Here is a 20,684-nt window from a genome sequence, read left to right on the forward strand (position 1 = left end):
TGAAATTATGTATATATAGATAGATATAGAGATATATCTGTATATATCTATATATACATGGTAACAATGCAGCTTCTAGATATGGATATATATTGATATACACATATATATATATTTCAATGTTCATATATATGTTGAACATTGTGATGAAAATAATGCAGCTTCTGGATACATATATACATGTGTATATCTTTAAAAAATAAAAATCAAAGTGATACATGTATATAATTAACCGATAAAATAATATAGAGGGATTACAGTGAAAATCAATAGTTCTTTTCTCCATTTCTTTCCCAGTCATCCACAGTTCCAGTCCTACTTCCAGAAACAGTGATCTATTATGTGCTTCTGTGTTTTAATGTTTTGTGATTTAACGATATATCAACATTAAATACTATCTATTAACTTCTGCCTATGAAAATGAATATTTACCTCACTTGTCTAAGATTTCTACCTCACCCCTAGAAATATCACCACTCCTCTATTGTCTTGACTTTCATCCTTTTAATGGTTACTTAGGAGTAACAATATTGTAATATATTGTTGTGATAAAATTTATCAGTTTATTTTTTGTGCCCTGCTTAAGAAGACTTTCCCTACTTCAAAGTCATGAAGATATTCTTCCATATTATCTTCTAAGAGTTGTATTATTTGCTTGTTATGTAGACCCAAAATCTATCTGTAATTTTTAACTATTTTTATTAAAATACAACTAACATACAATATTATATTAGTTTTAGGGTACACATAGTTATTCAACATTTACATATCTAAAGAAGTGATCACCATAATAAGTCCAGCAACCATCTGACACCGTACCACATTATCACAATATTATTGAGTATATTCCCTTTGCTGTATATTACATACTCATGACTTACTTGTTTTATACCTGGAAACTTGAATTCTTATCCCTCTATACTTTCCACCCCTTTTTTAAATTCTCAATTACAGTTGGCATTCAATATTATTTTATATTAATTTCAGGTGTATAGCATAGTGGATAAACATTTATATAATTTAAGTAGTGATCTCCTTGACTAGTCTAGTATGCACCTGGCACAATACATATGAGTAATTATCACCATAATATTGACTATATTCCTTATGTTTTACTTTACATCTCCATGACTATTTTGTAACTACCAATTTGTACTTCTTAATCCCTTCACCTTTTACACCTTTCCCCTCCCATCAATCATCCTGATAAATCTAGTACCCATGTGACACCATACATAGATATTATATTATTATTGACTATACTCCTTATGCTATACCCTACATCCCCATGACTACTGTGTAACAATCAATTTGTACTTCTTAATCCCTTCTCCCTTTTCACCCACTCCAACCCCCCTCCCATCTGGCAACCATGAAAATGTTCTCTGTATGTATGAATATGTTTCTGTTTTATTTTTTGCTGTTGTTGTTGGGGTGGAGTTGCTGTTATTTAGATTCCATGTATAAGTAAAATTATGTGACATTTGTTCTCCTTTGTCTGACTTACTACACTCAGCACAGTACACTATAGGTCCATCCATGTTGGTGCAGACGGCAAGATTTAACTCTTTTTTATTGCTGAGTAATAGTCCATTATATATATGAGCCACCTCCCCTTTATCATGCATCCATTCAGGGACACACAAGTTGACTTCATATCTTGACTATCATAAATAATGCTATGATGAATGTATGGATACAAATGTCCCTTCAAAGTATTTTTTATTTCTTTGGATAAATACCTAGAAGTGGGATTATGGCGTCCTTTTTGGTCTCTTGTTATAGGCTTTGTTTTAAAGTCTATTTTGTCTGGTATAAGTATTGTTACCTCAGATTTTTTAAATTGTTTGTTTGTATGTTTCCATTTTCATGAAATATCTTTTTCCATTTCTTCACTTTCTGTCTCTGTGTCTTTTGATCTGAAGTGAGTCTCTTGTAGGCAGCATATGTATGGTCTTGTTTTCTTATCCTTTCTGCCACTCTATGTCTTTTGATTAGAGCATTTTATCCATTTACATTTAAAGTAATTATTGATAGATATGTAGTTATTGCCATTTTATTATTTATACATATATATTTATCTTAAAGCACTTTGTCTAAGATTGCTTGTAATACTGGTTTGATTGTAATGAACTCCTTTAGCTTTTTCTTGTCTGGGAAGCTTGTTATTTGCCCTTCCATTCTAAATGATATCTTTGCTGGATACAATAATCTTGGTTGTAGGTGCTTACTTTTCATCACTTTGAATATTTACTGCTAATCCCTTCTGGCCTACAAAGTTTCTGTTGAGAAATCAGCTGATAGTCCTATGGGAGCTCCCTTAGGACTATAGGGAGCTCCGTATATGGGAGCTCCCTAACTGCTTTTCTCTTTCTGTTTTCAAGATTATTTCTTTGACTTTAACTTTTGGCATTTTCAATATGACGTTGGCCTATGATGTGTCTTGGTATGGGCCTCTTTGGGTTCATCTTGTTTGTGACTCTCTGTGCTTCCTGGGCTTGAATATTTATTTGTTTCACCAGGTTGCAGACATTCTCCATCATTATTTATAAGTTTTAAATAAGTTTTCAATTCCTTGTTCTCTATCTTCTCCTTTTTGTACCTCTATGATGCAGATATTCATATGCTTGACGTTGTCTCAGAGGAGTCTTAAATTATCCTCATTTACTTGGATTCCTTTTTCTTTTTACCATTATTTTTGGGTGTTTTCTGCTATTGTGTCTTCTAAATCTCTGATTCTATCCTCTGCTTCATCTAATCCACTGTTGATTCCCTCTAATGTATTCTTCAGTTTAGTTATTATATTCTTTATTTCTGACTGGTTATTTTTTATGCTTTCTATCTCTATTTTTTTTTTAATCCCTTTGTTGAAATTTTGCCTGAGATCATTGAACATCCTTATAGCCAGTGTTTTGAACTCTGTATCTGATAGATTGTCTCCACAGGAGTTTAGTGATGTAGTGGTAAGTTATGGAGGCAGGGGAAGCATTCTATAGTCCTATGATTAGGTCTCAGTCTTTTAGTGAGCCTATTTTCCTGGATGGTGAGCTTCACAAGTGCTTCTCAGCTTTCCCTACCTAAGTGAGACAGGCCAGAGCATGCTGGAGTTGGGTATTTCTCTTATTCTAGGTTAGTTACGCTCTGATGAAACCCCAATAGGTTAGGCTCTGGTAGAATAGTGTCTCTTCAGTTCAGGCCTTGTTAGGAACAACAGAATGATTTTGTTTATTTCCAAATGGTTACTTTTTCCTTCTCGCTGTTGGAAGCATGAGGGAATAATTTTCCAATCTTCATTGTCAGAACATGGTATAGCTTCTAGAGATAAAACTCACAAAAATGTGGGGGTCCCATTATGACTTCCACCATCCTTGGAGATTTAAATTTTAAGATTGTCCACATCAAGCCTCTAGCAATACTTCAATTATAGTTTAGGTTTCCTTACCCCCATCCTGGTTCTTGCAGAATTCCCGCTCATGAATTTCTCCTCAGTAGGTTGGAATGCTCTATGTCTGCCTGTCAATCTCTGCAATTTGGGGGTTAGTGGTTTGCCCTGTGGCTTCAATTATCTGTAATACCTAATAAGAGTTCTTGATTTTCAATTTGCTTTCAAGTTTTGTTTTACTTGTTAGGATGGAGTGATGACTTCTAAGCTCTTCACATGCTGAACCGGAAATTGGAAGTTACATACATTATTTTTTAGCTGCTAAATTTGTGGTAATATTATTATGCAGCAATAGATAATACACAAAATATTAGCAAATTAACACAAAATAATATGGCTATCTTAACACTTACTGAAAAAGGAATGACAAAATTAAACATTTTTGTGTTAAAAACTCTGCAAATGAGTCATGGAAGGAATTTTTTTCAGTGTTATAAAGGGAACCTACAGAACTCTTGCAGTTCAGAAACAAGGCAAGTATGTTTGCCCTTACCATTTCTTTCAACATTATAGTGAATGTTTTAGCCACTGCATTAAAGCAAGAAAGAAAAATGAAGTGCTTATATAGGAAAGGAAAGAATAAAAGTCACTTTTATGTGTAGACTATGTGATTAAGTTTAAAAACATCCTAAGGAATAAAACAAACAAACAAACAAAAAAACTACCCAGAACTCCAGAACTAATAAGTAACTGTAGCAAGTTATGTGATATAATGTCAGTTCATAAAAAAAACAAACAATTATATTTCAATGTATTAGCAAAAAAAAGTTAAAATTGGAATTTAAAAAGAACTTTTACACTAGCATCAGAAACAGGAAATAATTTGAAATAAATTAAACAAGACCTAAGTAATTTTGATAATTTTAATATGGAAATAAATAATATCTTATAAAAGAAAAAAAATATGTCAATTTTTTATTAACTTTGCCAGTTTCTAAGTTAGTAGGTAAAATTTTCCACTAAGTTTCCCCCTTTCAACATAAGCAGAAGCATGCACAGATATATATTATTTATCTACAATGAAGAGAAACCAGCAATGAGAGCTCTTAGTTTAACAAGAAGGACCAGATCACCAATAAGTGGATTCATGGGAAGGTAGGAAAAATAGACCAAGCTAAGCTAAGACAAAAAAATTAAAAGTCTTACTCACTTCCTGATAATTCAGGGAGGAATCATAGACGGAATAATAACTCTTTAAATATCTGGACACATGTAAGCCCCCCTCCTTCCCAATCCTCATGAAAAGCAAACAAAAAACACCAACACAATTGAGGAACTCAATGTAGACAAGAGCACATTGTAATTTTGTATTAAAAATTAATACAGAAAAAGCTCAATTTATAAAATAAGTGAAACATGATATAAAATTATATTCTCATGATAAAATAAAATTACTTACTTCCCTTCCATTGTTCTTACCAAAATACAAAAGGAATGTAAAGAATGCGAACATGGAAATAAACACACATTTTCTGTTTACCATGGCAGCGTCCTGTGACTGGTAATCCAATTTAGAAAGAAAAGGAAGAAAGGAAAGAATGGTGCCTTTTACTTACTCTTGATAAAAGCAACAGGAAGGAGATTGGCATCAGGGAAGATAAGTTTGGACTTAACAAACTGATGCTCACTTCTGTAATTACCTCCTGTGTCTATTTTTGATCCTGTCTACTTTGTGATATTTGATATCATAATGAATTGTTGATTGTGTTTACGAACATTTGCAAGGTGCTCATTTACTACTTCTTTCCAGTTGGAAATGCTGTTTTGTGTACTGAAAATAGCTTGACCAGCTGAAAGTAATTCCATATCATTTCAATTTAGTACAGATAGACTCTGCCTAAACTCGGTTCTATAGATGGTTGTTGCAACTTGCAAAAACACATCCTGGAGAAGAAGAAAAAAGCCATATTATGTGTACAATTCCCTTCAAGCATATACTCGTTTGTTATCAAAAACAACATTATGATTTGTGATTGGCAGCTGCATTTTGAAAGTAAAATGATTATTTTATCCCCTAAAATTACCAACACAATTTTATCCTAAAAACTATAGAAAGCATTTCAAATAATATATCAAATTCTGTATATCTTCATAATATACATATACAGAAAAGCTAAAAATAAATTTGTACGAAAGAAGTTTTTGTCATATTTTCTCTACAGAAGCCCAAAATTGAATAGAATAGGCACAATCTCATAACTATCATTAAGCAACTATTAGTAAATAATAATTACCCTAGAAGACCTCTCAATCAACATTTATTAAGCAACATAGTGCTGTGCAACTTGGAGAAATGTTAATAGTTGTTTAAAACATATCCATGATGGTGATTAATGGAATTATCAATGATCAATCATCTGGTAGGTGCCTGGTAATTATAAATATCATGTTAATAATTTTATTTCTTCCTCAAATTTTGAGAAAAGTCTATTATTATCTTATTTTTACAGGTGAAGGAAACAGCCTCAGGGAGATGAAGTGGTTTGGCCAAAGTTACAAAAGTAGTAAATGGCAAAAATAGAATTTGAACATGGTTTATCTGATAATATAATCAAGCTATAGCTCTTCTTGTCCATTGTATTTCCTTTGTCACCTAAGACCCAGCAAATAGGTAGTTTTCAATCTGGCAGCTCAAACTGGCCATTTCCATTAAAAACAAATTTCCAGAATGTTTGCGGTTAGCACTAACTTGATGTGCTGAAAATAACTCCACACCAACAGCCAGCAGCCCTGGGTTCCAGGCTCAGCTCACTCCCTCACAAGCCCTATGGCACCGAATGAGATGAGTGCCTTTGGTTGGCTTTGTCTTTAAAAAGAAAAATTGCATGAAATTCTCCTAGAATCCTTCTGTTTCAGTCTGTAAATCAACTAAAAGATAGACAAAAGAATAGCAGTATTATTAAGAAAACAATATTTTTCTAAGTTAGATGCATTTCCTCCCATCATTTATAACAGTTATATAGGACTAAATATTATGGATTATCACAATGTATTTTACCTATACATTTCTACTAGACATTTAAATTGCTTTATGTTATTACTATTATAAATAACACTATGAGAATGTTTTCTTGTATGTATATCTTTGTCAAATTATTTTCTTAGATTTTTTGCATTCCTAGAAGTGGAATTATTGAATTAAAGAGCATATTTATTTAAAATTTTTATACAAAATTCTCTTATAGAAGGTTTTACAAATAAAATTTTTCTTCAACCCATGACAACACTGAATATTATTATCCTTTTTAATAATTTACCAAAAATGTATGTGAAATAATGTGTAATATATTTGCATGGCATTTAAAAATTTTTCTAATGATGGCTGTTTTTCAATATATTTATTATTCATTTTCCTTGTCAACTTCCTGGTTATGTTTTCATCAGATTTTAGTTATTTACTAATATGTAAGATATAAGGTACATGATACATAATAGTGCACAAATATTAGGTACATATCTCCATGACTATATTAGTTATAAATATTTGGTACCTAAATATTAGGTACATATCTCCATGAGTATATTAGTTATGTTAGCTATATTAGTTATATTAGTTATATGTATCTGTGCAAAAAAGATAGTTCAAAACTTAATGATTTAAAATAAACAACATTTATTATCTCCCAGTTCTCTAGATCAGGGATTCAGAGCAACTCAGCTGGGTGGTGATGACTCAGGGTCTCCTTTGTGGTTTGCAGTCAGGTGGCCGGCACTGGCTGCAATTACCGGATAGCCTGACTGGGGCTGAACCAACCACTTCCAAGGAGACACTCACATGGCTATAAAATGGAGAACTCTGTTCCTGGCTATGTAGTCTTCTCCAGAAAGCTGCTTGAGTGTTCTCATCACATAGAATGTACATTTTCCCTGACTGGGAAACCCATGGAGAGGAAAAGAGAGGAGAAAGCCTTTTTATGACTTCATCCCCATAGTTGCATGCTGTCACTTCCTCTATTCTGTTTATTAGAAGTGAGTCACTAAGTCCAGCCCACCTTCCAGAAGGGAATTAGGCTCTAACTCTAGAAAGAAGAGGTGTCAGAATGTATGGACATATTCTAAAACCATTAGAATAACTTTACATACATAGAGGCACTGCTATAGTCTAGCACCCAGGTTCAGTTGTGGAATTGTTCTAATACAGAATAAATAAGTTTTGCCTATTCTTGAACTTAACATACATAATATTATGTATAATATATAATCTTTTTAACTGGATTTTTTCACTTAATATGTGCATCAGATTCATTCAAGCAGTAGTTTTTGTTGTTCTTGTTGTTTTTTAATTACTGCATAGTATTCCACGAATGTAGAACAGTTTATCCATTTTACTCCTCATTATGAAATGTCTCTCTTTGTCTCTGTTACAACTGTTTGCCTCACAGCGGACTCCAAATGATGTTTCGTGTTACTTGCTTTCATTTCGTTAGAACATCTTTTTTTCTATACAATTTGCTTTCAATTTGGGTCCATATTTTTATAGTATGTCTCATATAATTGGTATATAGATATTTTGTATCCGGTCTTACAAACGTCTTTTAACTAGAATGTCTGACCCCTTACACTTTATGCAATTGCTGATAGAGTTGGCTTTATGAAAATGAAAATTATTTCTGTTTATTTTTTATTTGAACCGCCTACTTGTTACTTTATTCTAGTGTTCTTGCCTTTTTTGAACTATTCAACTTAATATTCCATTTCATCTCTATTAGTTTTGTTATTTTTTTTCACATTATAAGTTTAGTGATTGGTCTTTACAACATGCATCTTTGACTTATAGTTTACACTACAATATGTACCTTGACCAATTCTCAAGGAATGTAAGAATCCTACATCACTTTAATTCAATTTATAGTCAATATTCTTTTAAAGTCAACTACTTAGGATGTTCTTCATTCATTTCTGGAGTTGTGTCTTTCCCTCTGGGATCATTTTCCTTTAGTATGACATATTTTCTATAGTATTTCTCAGAAATGTAGCTCTAATCGTAAAAGTCTCTCAACTTTTAATTTTGAATTCATTATTAAGCCTTCATTTTTGATGGGTATTTTAACCAGGTGTGTGTGTGTGTGTGTGTGTGTGTGTGTGTGTGTATTTCCCCCGCCAGCACATTTCATTACTTTCCGGCTTATATAATTTGTTGAAAGTCAGCTGTCAATCTTACTGTTGCTCCTTTAATGATGTTTCTTTTTTTCTTTGAATGTCCTTAACATATTTCTCTTTATTTTTGAATTACTGCAGCTTGACTCTCACATTCCCATGTATGGTTGTGTTTGTATTTATCTTGTTCAGTACTTGCTGAACTTCATGTACTGATTTATTTCCTCAGTTTTAAGTCTTTTATATCTACAAATACTCTGATTTTCTTTCTCTTCCAGTCTCTTTCATTCTCTTTCTCCTCCATTCTTAGAACTCCTATTATATGTGCATCAGACATTTCAACTATGTGTTCTAGTATGTCTTATGCTTTGTTTTGTCCTTTCAGTTATTTTTCTTTCTCTTTTTTTTTTGTATTTAGTTGGGATATTTTCTTGTGTTGATTTTAAGATTTTTATTAAAATATAGCAAGCATACAACATTATATTAATTTCATGTGTACTCTATAGTTATTCAACATTTATATACGTAAAGAAGTGATCACCATGATAAGCCCAGCAACTCTGACACTGTACCATGCAATCACAATATTATTGACTATATTCCCTATGTTGTAAATTACATTACCATGCCATATTTGTTTAATATCTAGAAATTTGGACCTCTTATTCCCCTTCATCTTTTCCCCCTTTAATTTTTTTCAATTATAATTGAAATTCAATATCATTTTACATTAATTTCAGATGTACAGCATGGTGTTTAGATATTTATATAATTTAAGAAGTGATTCCCTGACTAGTCTAGTACCCACCTGGCATTACACTTAGTTGTTACCATATCATTGACTATATGCCCTATGCTTTACTTTACATCCCCATGACTATTTTATAACTACCAGTTTGTACTTCTTAACCCCCTCACCTTTTTCACCCAACCCCTCCCATCTATCACCCCAACAAATCTAGTACCCATCTGACACCACACATAGTTATTACATTATTATTGCCACCTGTGGGGCTAATTGGGTGGTGCTCTGCTGTATTCTGAAGCTAACCTCCAATTACATTGTTTCTGGGGCCTCTTGTGAGGGGCCTCAGTGCAGGCTCAGATCACCCACTGCCTGTGACCAGCCAGGGACTACCTGGCAGATGCTATGAAACAATCTGTGGTTCTTTGCTACCTCTGTTAACCCTGGAGGTACATGCAAGAGGCCACACTGTGAATTGAGGATGGCTTCCACCAGCACCCAGCCTGGGATAGCTCCACAAAAAGCTAGGACACCATGAGGCCTTCTGCCATCTGTCAACTCCCTTAAGGTTCAGACCCTGAAAAAGCCTCATATGGTATAGTGTTAGGTGAGGCAGGGTCTCAGGGAGTCACTAGAGTGGGAAGAATTGTGGTCAATGGGATAATATAGACTCATGTTTGGTGCCAGTACTAAGCCTGGAGCTACTCATCAAAAGTTTCAGAGCACACTGAGGCCAGCTGCCACTTGCCTGGGTCCTGGAGACTCTGATAGTTTTTCAGTAGAGTTCAATATGGGTGGGACTGGATGCTCACAGAGAAAGTGCCTCTGGTATTGGGAGAGTTGAGTGGAGTGGCATCTTGGGGAGTCACCAGGGTAGAGAAGCAGAGCTCACAGGCCAATCAGATTCAGATTTGTCCCTGTGGGGTAGGGCTCAACACAAGAAAGATGGTTCCTGCTTGCCAGCTTCATGGGAGAAGGATCTCACACAGGGAAATTGGCAACAGTCTTCCAGCCTTCACTTCAAAGCCACACACCTCAGTCTGACCCCCCCTACACACACATGCCTCCTATATCCCACCCATGAGTCATTGTCCCTCTGCCAAGCCCAAGATGAGTGCTTGCAAGTGAGAGAGTCTATGTGTGGGCCATTTAAGAGAATGTCTGTGTTTCCTGCAGCCTTCCATTTCACCCGGATGGTTGGAATCCCCACTGTTTTTCACAGCCAGATATTGTGGGAGCTCCTCTTTCCAGTATCATTAATCTGGGCTAATGAGGCCAGTAGGGGGCTGGCGTCCTTTGATCCTCTGGAGGAAACCTGTGCAACTGAGATATCCCTCCTGATTCTCCACTACCACATGGAGGTTTGGGGCCAGCCTATTTCGTGTTTCCACCCCGTCTACTAGTCTTGATGTGGCTTCTTCTTTATACCCTTAGTTATAAAACTTCTGTTCACTCAGATGTCAGATGGTTCTCCAGGTTGTTTTATAATTTAGTTGTAATTTTAATGTATTCATGGAAGAAGGAAGCTGGCACATTATTTATCTAATCTGCCATCTTGGATCTGTACCCTAGTTAGGATATTTTCTACTGACCTGCTTTTGAATTCATTAATCTCAATCTTATGCTATGTTCAATCTGCTGTTAAATGCACTCCATCTCTGTACCTGGCTTACTATCTTACTATCAGTTATTTATGTATTTTTTGGATCTAGCATATCTGTTTGTTTCTTTCTTACAGTTTCACTAATATATTATAATTACTTATGATTTCTTTCTTTATTTTATTTTCTCCACTTTACTTAACATATTTAAAATAGTTATTTTAAATACCTTGTTGTAACTCCACTATTAAAATCACCTGTGTGACTATTGCTGATAGCATTTTTTTTTTTTTTTTTTTTTTTTTTACTTATTAGTCATATTTTCTTACCTCTTCACATGTATGGTAACTGTTACTTTTTTATTTCATATTTACAGCATGTATAAAAACATGTAGATTATTTTATGTTCCCCAGAGTGGTATCCCCTTTTCTTTGTTATGCAGATAGTGTGAGAAGTTGATCACTACAATATGATTAGAAATTGAGCTGAATCTGAACTGGGTTGCAATTTCAGTACTAGTCAGTCTATTTCTAGTTTGTTTCTACTCTTTAAATGTGGCCCTCATGAATTTTTTATTTAGAGCCTGGCAGTTATCTGTCCCTTAAGATTTCAGAATATTCATTATTGCCATTGTTGGTGTTTTTTACTCAGCTCTTGAGCTTTTCACTCATGCAGCTTTAAAATTTTACAGGCTATCTTGTGGGGGAGACTGTGTGTTTGAGGAAGGTCCTCTTCTTTTCTCTGCCTCAAGCACATGGCCAAACTAATTATGTCAGATTGATTATGAGCCATCTGGTATGAGTTAATTGATTATGTAATGGTGGTTTTATTTCACATTTTCCAGTTTCTTAAAGAGTTGGCATTCTTTTGTTTTTATCATCCTTTTATTTTCTCAACTGTGTTGTTCATATTCTCTTCTTTTGCACATTTTAATAGTTTTTTGTCTTTTCCTTCTAGATTGAGTTCCTTTTTTATTTTTACTATTAATCCTGTGCATTATATCAAATGTAAATATAATATTTCCAATTTCATATTTTTTTAATTTATGTTATGATATTCTTTAATAAACAAAGTCTTACTACAATACAATAAATGTAATTATTTACTTTATGGTTGTGTCATGCTTAACAGTATTTTCTACTTCAAGATCAAAAGGTATTTTCACGTTTATGCCTTTAGTGTAAAGTTGATTTTTGTGTGTAGCAAGAGGCAGAAATCCAACTTCTTTTTTTTCTCCCACTCTCCCTGTCTCTCTTTCTCTTTTCCTCTTGCTTCCCTCCTTGCCTCCCACACTCTTTCCCTCCTTCCTCTCTTTCTTGCTCTCTTGTTTTCTTTTTCCCTCTCCCTCTTCCTTTTCCACTTTTTCCCTTCTTCTCTCGTATCCTTCTTTCCTTTTCTTCTTTCATCTCACTAATTATGTGCTTCACTATTTAACCCATTATCATTTATTGAAAAGTCCATCCTTTGTCTATGGATCTATACAACTATATCAGTCCTAAATTTTGTCCATATCAATTCATTATTTTTATTCTCTTTCATTTTTCTACATTAACTTTTCATTACCATGTTATTATTGCTTTATAATAAATCAATATGTAATAAAGCAATTCCTTTCAACTTGTTATCATCCTTCAATAGGGTCTTAAATGTTCATGAAGGTTTATATTTCTGTACTGTTTATCCATTCTCCTTATCAAGTTACATTGAAAACTAATTGGATTTTGATTCTACATATATAGAAACATTATGGAAAATTTGAAATTTATTTATTTAATCTTTCAAACCATGAACCTGGCATATATTCTCATTTATTTAGAATAGATCTTCTTAGTATGTTTTAAAAAGTTTAAAATTTTTATGGGTAGTACACATGATGTATTTAAATACATATTTTTATGTTATCATAAATGAAATCCTTTAAGACTATATTGTTCACTGCTTTATAAAGATACATTTTTATATTGATTTATTTTCATTAGTCGTTCTAAATATTATTATCGCTTTAATAAGTTTACTATAGTGTCCTTTGGATTTTCTACACAGACGATTATGTCATATTTAAAGAAGGACTATTTTTTCTTTTCAATCTTTCATATTTTATTTATTGGTTAAAGATTAGATACTGTTCCTCAAGTGTTTGATATACCTCACTAGTATAACCATCAGTGGCAAGAGATCTTATTCTTCTTAAGTCATCTGTTGTAAAAATATACCTATATATCATCAGAATCTCATATTTATTCAGTTAAAATTGGTGCTGTCAGTTGATTATAATGATATCATACATGTACTAATTTCTCTTTTGTCTTTCCTAATATGAATTATTTGTTCTTTCAACAAATATTAATGTTTTAATCTATGCATAGAACCAATTATTATTATTATTATTATTAATTGATTTTTGTTATATTGTTTCCATCCTCTTATTTTGATGTTTCTTAAGTTATATGTTGAGTTGATTAATTATCAGCATCTCTTCTTCGATAATATGCAAATGATGCCATAAATTTCTCTGTGGACACAGTTTTAGCTGCATGTCATGAGTTTTTATGTTTAGAATTACATATTTACATAACTGTATATATTAACTAGTTTTAATTATTTTCTAATTTCCATTATGATTTTTTTTTTTAATTTGTGGGCTATGTTATTATCCTTTTGTTATAGAACTTAACCTAATTTCATTGGTTGTTAGAGATAGAAACTGATTGACTTCTGGAAAAATTTGTTTATACAATATCTTTTGTCAAGTTTGTTAAGTGATCCATGAATGATTAAAAAATGCAACCATTGGGTGTGATATCTATTTGATCATGCTAGCTAATTTTGTTGTTTAAATATTGTATGGTATTTTTTTTCTTTTGCTCAATCAATCTTATACTAAATACAGAAGTCATGCACTGTCACTGTAGAATATTTGGGAACTATAGAAAATAAAATGCAACAAAAATATTACTTGTAATCTTACCATCACAGGATGTTTTAATTTTATTTTTTCTAATTAATCAGTTAAAACCCTTCTGAATTATATTATACATGATTTCAGATGTAAGTAAAGATAGAGAAGGAGATAGCAATATAGAAATTTACCTCCTTCCCTTGAATATTACCCCTTTACCACCACATCTTTAGGTCTTACTTAGCCAAAAGAAATCAGACTTGTAAGTCTCCAAACATTAGTGTCTTATCACTCTACTACTGATGATGTTTCTGAAACAACTACATGGGGGCACTAATGAAGACTCGCTCTACATGGTGCCATACATGCTTTCTGCCTGGGTAAAAGTGTCAAGTAGAACCAGAGATTGGCAAACCCAGGCATGACTTCAATGAGAAGTTCATTGAATCTCAAAAAGAAACAAAGTAGAGGTCACAATCTCTCTCGTAGTTTGAGGTCCCTTTTCCAAACAAATTTACCCTCTTTCCCTTAGAGAGACTAACTTTGCACACAGTGTAGGAGACAGTCTTGTTCAAACCCCAAAAGGATTCATCATGTCCCTTCCCCCTCACTAGCAATGATTCCCATACATATACACTGTATTTGAATAACTTAAAAGAAAACTTTTCAAGTAATTAATGTCAGATGCGGATTTTCAAAAGAAAACAGTTTACTAATTAGCTTGCTAATATATGGAAATTCTTTATTGTTCTTTCTACTTCAATTGGAAGGCAGGGTTTTACCATCAAGTTCTCATTTAGTCTCATAATAAAATCGTTTTTTGCTGTCCATTTCATCTTAAGAATCAGGTTGCTGATAAAATTTAGAGTGATAAAGATTAATTAGTCTGCTGTCTAAATCCTAAGGGGATTTTCATGGACTATATTGACTTTTTAGTAATTTTATGATAAAGCTAATTAGATGCTGTTAAAGAAAAAAAATAATTACTCTGACTCTTGTTAAAGATAGCAAGGAAGACTTCTTTCAAAGGGATTACTACAATGGGGTTTTATATTAGGAGAGAGAGAGATTGGGCTCAGCTCCACATACAACAAGGAAATGTGAGGATTTATAGTTAAAGAGGGGCTGGGAGAAGGTGGGTGGTGGATGAAAAATTACTAAGAGGGTAGGCTAATTCATGCTAAAATGTCTAATAGGATTTTTACTGAAGGCAGGCCTAGGTGATCAGATATTATCCAGGGGGTGGTGGGGAATGATGTATGTTTTCAGGTATTCAAGATGACCAGGTATCAAGAATTGGGATTCTCTCTAAATAGATTTAACAGGACTCTTACTGAAACTGGTCTGTACAAGGACAGAGACTAAAGCCTGAAGTTGGGTCTAGTGGAGTATAAAGATCAGAGAAACCTTACTAAAGTTGGATCAGAGGAGATCATTTTTGTTAATGTGATAGTTTTATTTGCAAAGAGATTGATGGCTAACCCAGCATCTACCTGAGGTTCCAAAGAATACTATAAGTCAAAATAGAAGAAGGTATTTCAGATAGAGGTATCAGGAAATTTTTTGTGTGTGGGTGCAGAGCAACTATTAGATATAGACTTTAAGCACTGGTAGGAAATGGTTAGATAAAGGAGAGAATGGAAAGAAATGTGTTTCTCCACATAAATATGGACAGAGAATTTTTGACAAAGAAGCTAAAAACATACAATGGACGAAAGACTGCCTCTTCAATAAATGGTGCTGGGAGAATTGGATAGCTACATGCAAAATAATGAAACTGGACTGCTATCTGTCACCATGTACCAAAATTAATTCAAAATGGATCAAAGACTTAAGCATAAGACCTGACACAATAAACTGCATAGAAGAAAACATAGGTACTAAACTTATGGACCTTGGATTCAAAGAGCATTTTATGAATTTGACTCCAAAGGCAATGGAAGTAAAAGCTAAAATAAACGAATGGGACTATATCAAACTTAAAAGCTTCTGCACAGCAAAAGAAACCATCGACAAAATAAAGAGGCAACTGACTGAATGGGAGAAGATTTTTGCAAACATCGCCTCCGATAAGGGCCTAATATCCAAAACATACAAGGAACTCATGAAAATCAACAACAAAAAACAAACAACCCAATTGAAAAATGGGCAGATGACCTGAAGAGACATTTCTCCAAAAAGGACATAAAAATGGCAAATAAACATATTGAAAAAAATGCTCAACATCACTAATCATCAGAGAAATGCAAATAAAAACCACAATGCGATATCACCTCACCCCAGTCAGAATGGCTATCATCAACAAGACAAATAGTAACAAGTGTTGGAGAGGCTGTGGAGAAAAAGAACCCTCATCCACAATTGGTGGGCATGCAGACTGGTGCAGCCGTTATGGAAGGCAGTGTGGAGTTTCCTCAAAAAATTATCAATAGAATTACCATAAGACCCAGCAATCCCTCTTCTGGGTATCTACTCCAAAAATCTGAAAACATTTATCCATAAAGACACGTGTGCTCCAATGTTCATTGCAGCTTTGTTTACGGTGGCCAAGACATGGAAACAACCAAAATGTCCTTCGATAGATGAATGGATAAAGAAGTTGTGGTATATACACACAATGGAATACTATTCGGCAGTAAGAAAAGAAGGATAAAGAAGAATGGATAAAGAAGTTGTGGTATATACACACAATGGAATACTATTCGGCAGTAAGAAAAGATGATACAGGAACATTTGTGACAACATAGATGGATCTTGAGAGTATGATGCTAAGCGAAATAAGTCAGACAGAAAAAGCAGAGAACCATAGGATTTCACTGATATGTGGTATATAAACCAAAAACAACAAAAGAACAAGACAAACAAATGAGAAACAAACCTCACAGACACAGACAATAATTTAGTGGTTACCGGAGGGTAACGGAGGGTGCGGGGTGGAAGATGAGGGTAAGGGGCAACAAATATATGGTGATGGAAGGATAACTGATTCTGGATGGTGAACACACAATAGGATTTATAGATGATGTAATACAGAATTGTACACCTGAATTCTGTGTAATTTTACTAACGAATGTCACCCCAATAAATTAAAACTATAAATAAAAAAATTTAAAAAAAATAAATAAATCCATTTCAAAACTAAAAGAGAGAAGACAGAGAAAGAAGTAAAGAGAGGTGACACAGCCATTATAAACTGTGATTGAAAATTAGAGTAATTTGGACATATGCTGAACTTTCTCCTTCAATAATAAAATGACGGATCAAATTAAAAAAAAAAAAAAGAAATGTGTTTCTAACAAAGTCATAAGTGAGAGCAGGCTGTGATCAGATCATAGAAAAAAAGACTGGCTTTTCAGGGGCTAGGTGTTTAATGTGTGGGAGATGGCAATCGAGGGGTTGAAAAGAGGTCAGGGAGGTCTTGTAAAAAATGCTAATGACTGTAAAATTTAGAATGATGGCAATCACTGAAATTTTTAAGCTAATATGATTATATTAATATTAGCTTTTTAGCAATATCAGTCTATCTACAGAATTGAGAATGGAAGGTAGATACAGGGACACCAAGCAGTACGCTATGGTGGTGGTCTGGATGGAGAGAGTGTGGATAGGGATCAAGAAAGTACATGAATTCAGAGTCATTTAAGGAATAGGATTTGTAGGTATTTGTGAGTCATTAGATGAGGTGAGTGAACATAGACATGTAATCATTGGCAATTAGATTACATAATTAGATTTCATATAATTGAATAATGACTTGGCTGTTAGTCTTCCTTGAGATACAAAACACAGAAGATAAAATTTAATGAAGGCCCATATAGATTCAGTTTTGAACAGGTTTATATTTTCTATGGGATATGTAAGTGAATCTGACCCATGGGCCACAAAGTACAGGACTTAAAGCTCAAGGAAGACATAAGACATATAGGAAACACATAGCAAAATAGCAGACATAAATCTTTATCAGGAATTACATTATTGAAAAGGGATTAGAAACTATAATCCAAAAGCAGGCATTGGCAGAATGGGAAAAAAAAAAAAAAATCCAACTGTGCTGTCTACAAGAGACATACTTTAGATCAAAGACCCAAAATAGATTGAAAGAAAAATGGTTAAAAAAAAAAAAAAAAAAAAAAAAAACATACCACACAAACAGTAACCAAAATAGAGCTGAAATGGCTGTATTAATATTACACAAAATAGACATTAAGGCATAAATTATAACTAGAAATTACAAAGGACATTTTACAATGATAAAAGGCCAATCCATTAGGAAGACATAAATGTGAGTATGGTAAATTTATATTCCTGTCCCAGAACACATAAATCAAAAGCTGACAGAATTGAAAAAACAGTGGGAGATTTTAATACATATTTCAGTAATAGATGAGACAATTAGGAAAAATATCAAAAAGGAAATAGAAGACTTGAACAACACTGCACACTAATTAGACCTAACAGATATCCATAAAAGACTCCACTCAACAACAGAAGAATGCAAATTCTTAAACAGTGCAAATCAAACATTCTCTAGGACAGACTACCAGTTAGGCCATATAACAAGCTTCAGTAATCTTTTTTCTTTTAATTTTTATTGGGGGAATATTAGGAAACAGTGTGTTTCTCCAGGACCCATCGGCTCCATGTTGAGTTGTTGTTTTCAATTTAGTTGTGGGGAGCACAGCTCACTGGCCCATGTGGGAATCGAACCAGCAACCTTGGTGTTATAAGCACTGTGTTCTAACCACTGAGAAATCCAGCCACCTAAGCTTCAGTAATTTTAAAAAGATTGAAATCATACAGTGTATGTTCTCCAACAGGAACGTAATACGATTTAATTAGAAATCAATACAGAGAAAAATTTTTTAAATTCACACGTGAGTGGAAATTAAGCAACACCCTCCTAAATGACGAATGGGTCAAGGAAGAAATACAACAAAAATTAAAAAAAAAAAGTAGAATATACGTTGGATGAATGAAAACAAATACAAAATTTATTAAAGGCTTTAGCTAAAGCAATGTTCATAGGAAAATTTCTAGCTCTAAATGACTATATTAAAGCTCAGAGAAGAGATCTGAGGACAGTTACAACTATAGATTTTTCTCTCATCAATATGTAGATAAAAGGTTCTTATCCTTGTGATCTTGCATTTCCTTAAGTCGAAGAACCTTCTGATTTTGAGTTCCAAATTGTGTGTCAATGTGCTTTGCTGTCGGAGGAAAGCCTTTAATAAAAATTAATGTGTATATATAGTAATTGAAGCTTTAGGAATAAACAAAAATTATTCCTTATCTCCACATGTGATGAAAATAGGTGATTTGAAAATAATGCTAGGACAGATTTACGGGACACACTAAACCTTAGGGCAGAGGAAAAGAGGCTTTAAAGTCAACAAAGGAAAGTGGTTATAAACTGGGGTAAAAACCACACCAGAAGAGTGAATTGCTTCAAAGCTAAGAGATGGGAGGGTCGAGCCTGAAGGAGTGGAAGTGTATAATTTAAGCTCCAAATTAAGTTTAAGTATGTCGCATTTAGGTTGGGAAATGTCCACAGCTTAACCACAGGGATTTATGATGGCAGCTAGGCAGGCATGTGTGAAAGCCACACTATGCTGAACATGTACTGATCTCAGTGCAAAGTGACAAAGTTGATCTTTGAGAGCTAATGATTTTGGCTGAGGGTAGATCTCATGTTAAGTGTTGTTATCACAGAAAAGAAAAATTAGAAACAAAGAAGCACAGGAAATTTTGGGAGGTGTTGGGTGTCTATTCTCTTGATTGTGGTGTTTGCGTAAGTCCAGATTCATCGAATGGTACATAGGAAACATGCAGTTCTTTATGAATCAGTTATACCTCAGCAAAGCTATTATTATTATTATTATTATTATTATTTTAAAATAATAAAACCTGAAAATCGTTTCGTTGAAAATGAAACAATAAATAATAAGTTAAAATGAAAATGAAGTTTCATGAGAGTTTATAGTTTGGTCTTTAAAATTGTCATCAAAGAGGGAAGCAGTGTCTTTGATAACATATCCCTCTATACTTAACTCAGAGACAAAAACAATACTAAAAATGCCACGATTCTGACACGTTACATAAATTCTCAGGTTTCTGGTCTATATAAAAAGGACTGCAGCCTTTAAAACTGTCAAGCTTTTGCAGAGAGATGTGTTTTATATTACTTGTAACTTGAGATATTTGTGTTACAGAGGGGAAAAAAAAACACTATTTAAAAAATTATGTAGGTTTGTGCCTTTTTTTTTTTACATTTTCCATGGATGGATCAAATTTTTGCTTCATCTTAAAAAGTAAACACAGACCGGCCTGAAGACCTAACCAGAGTTGAAAAGGCCAGTTCACTCACAAACAGTACAGCTACCTCGTGGCTCTCCTAGGGTACACCTGATGATCAGGTAAACACTTTGTTTTCAGGAATGTTTAGAAGCTACTCATTTCCTCCCAAGGAATTCAAGGGAACTTTGAAATTGCATTTGTAATTATTTCCCTTGGGCTTATCATTTCCTTATCCCTACATCCTCTTAAAATGGAAATTTTCCTGAAAGTGATCTCTTTTAACAATTTAATGGGGATTAGTTGATGAAATCCCTTTCTTGAATGACTATCTACCTTAGGGCAGCTTGAAAACAACTTAGTTGAAAAATAAAGGGAGTTAGAATTGAGCTGGGTCCAGGAGAGTGGGGACCACAATAATCTTATGTTAATTCCTAAAGTTCCCAGAACTATTTATAAGCATTCTGGTGTGAAAGAAAAGAAAAAAACAAAAAACAAAACAAAACAAAAAACCACAAGCATTTCACTACAGTTTTGATCCAGGTGCATTTACATTCATTCTGAGAGTTGACCAGAATGTGACTAGGTGTCAGTAATGAAGTCAGAGA

The sequence above is a fragment of the Rhinolophus hipposideros genome, assembly GCF_964194185.1.
Source record: "Rhinolophus hipposideros genome assembly, chromosome: 4".
Classification (NCBI taxonomy): Eukaryota; Metazoa; Chordata; class Mammalia; order Chiroptera; family Rhinolophidae; genus Rhinolophus; species Rhinolophus hipposideros.